Here is a 1,646-nt window from a genome sequence, read left to right on the forward strand (position 1 = left end):
TTTGGAAATGAGTATGTCTAGTCAGGATTCTATATTGTGAAGAATATGCAATGCCTGTCATTGTTTTTACTCATGGGACTATGTAAGCTGCTACATCTGTTTGATCCAGGAAATCCAATAGTTAGCATACAGTTTAAATAAATCGAATCAATTCCATTAATCTGGACAGATTTGAAGATAGCATCTATAAGGGTTTATTTTGTATTGCAGTGGTTGTGCTTGCACATTTAATGCTGTCGAGAAGCTACACATATTTGGCATTCGCGGCCGAGCCGCTCACCATCATGGAGTTGGATCACATTAGGTAATTCACTGACTCTAGCTTGCTCAGCTTGTTCCCTTTGTCCGTCTAATTTCAGTTCTTCACCATGTTAATGTTGGTAGTGACTAATACTAGTACTATTCGTGTTCTTGATTCCAGACCTCAATGGCATGCTCTGCCATGTGGCCTCCTTGATGCTGGTCGTCGAGCACTGATTCGACTAGACTATCGCGCACATATTGATCACATTTGATAAACAAGCTATGATCGTTGGAGAGTACCCCTCAGATATATAGGTTAATTTGACTCGATTTTGGTAATATTTAGTCTGGCTTCTCTGTATTGCCCTTGGCGATTCATTGTTAGGTTTCTACACTACTCTTTACATTTTACACTTGGCATGTTTCCCGGTAAGACCTCGGAGGGTTCTATGTATAAATGAATCTTTACTTGGCCAACATAGGTCTCGATACTAACTCGATCCTAACATGTGCCCCCACTGAATTGTGATTTTCCCTTGAACAACACACCTTCGGTTAGTTGTGGTGTGAATTTCAAATCCAATTACTGCATTGTTAGTTCGAGGATGATTTCTGATGGCTCAGTACACACGTTTGATTTTCTAGCAGGTGCTTTGATCTGAAGGATTGGTTTGTGATACGTCATTGATTCATCGTTGACACAAATATGAAAGCACACTAGAAAGATAAACATAGGTATGCCACTATTACTCTCCTATGCTCCATCTCATGCTCTGTGTGCCCACTTGAAATGAATAAATGTCATATACATTTCTTTTTTATAGTACTGAAAGATATGTAAGTAGGGGTGGCTTTTTTTATGAATATAAGTAGCAAAACAATAGAAGTTAGCAACATGATTGCAGATTGAATTGTCGAACTGATATGATAATCATTTGATCTATGATGGCGTATGAGTAGAATGCACATATGCACATATGTGACTCGGTTCTTTTAATATTATAGGAGATCATAGCTGAAGGGTGGGTTTCCAACGACGGTGGTGTGCTGCCTTTCTTCTAGTGCCGACAAGATGGCTAGTTTGTCGCCCCGTAACCCTGGTGGTGGGCTCCCATGACTGCCTCCTGGGTTACCTACCACTTAGGTGAGTCCCTGATGTCCTTTTCCTTTGGCTACTCTTGTCTTTCTTAATCTTTGTTGTTTTCTGGTCTAAGACTCAGAGATGGGATGAATTCATGATTGTTGAATGCTTAGAAACTAGAAAATGGCTCTGTAGGAGGCATGCACGCTCGTACTGAGAGATGCTATTCGTTTGCTTTGTCTTCCAAATCAAGAGACATGTATTCGTGTGCCTCCAGCATTTATTAAATTTCTTCAAATTTCAAAACTTTGTTGTTGTACAT

The 1,646-nt window shown here is 39.9% G+C and overlaps 1 long non-coding RNA gene across 1 annotated transcript; it reads left to right on the forward strand.

The window, feature by feature from the left end:
* The first annotated feature begins 482 nt into the window (after positions 1-482).
* Positions 483-1,301, forward strand: LOC119325723. The gene is made up of 3 exons (XR_005157654.1): positions 483-578; positions 892-978; positions 1,249-1,301. It is a non-coding gene; the product is annotated as an uncharacterized LOC119325723 (long non-coding RNA).
* Positions 1,302-1,646: the final 345 nt, after the last annotated feature.

This window comes from Triticum dicoccoides, chromosome 6B (genome assembly GCF_002162155.2).
Source record: "Triticum dicoccoides isolate Atlit2015 ecotype Zavitan chromosome 6B, WEW_v2.0, whole genome shotgun sequence".
NCBI classification, from domain to species: Eukaryota; Viridiplantae; Streptophyta; class Magnoliopsida; order Poales; family Poaceae; genus Triticum; species Triticum dicoccoides.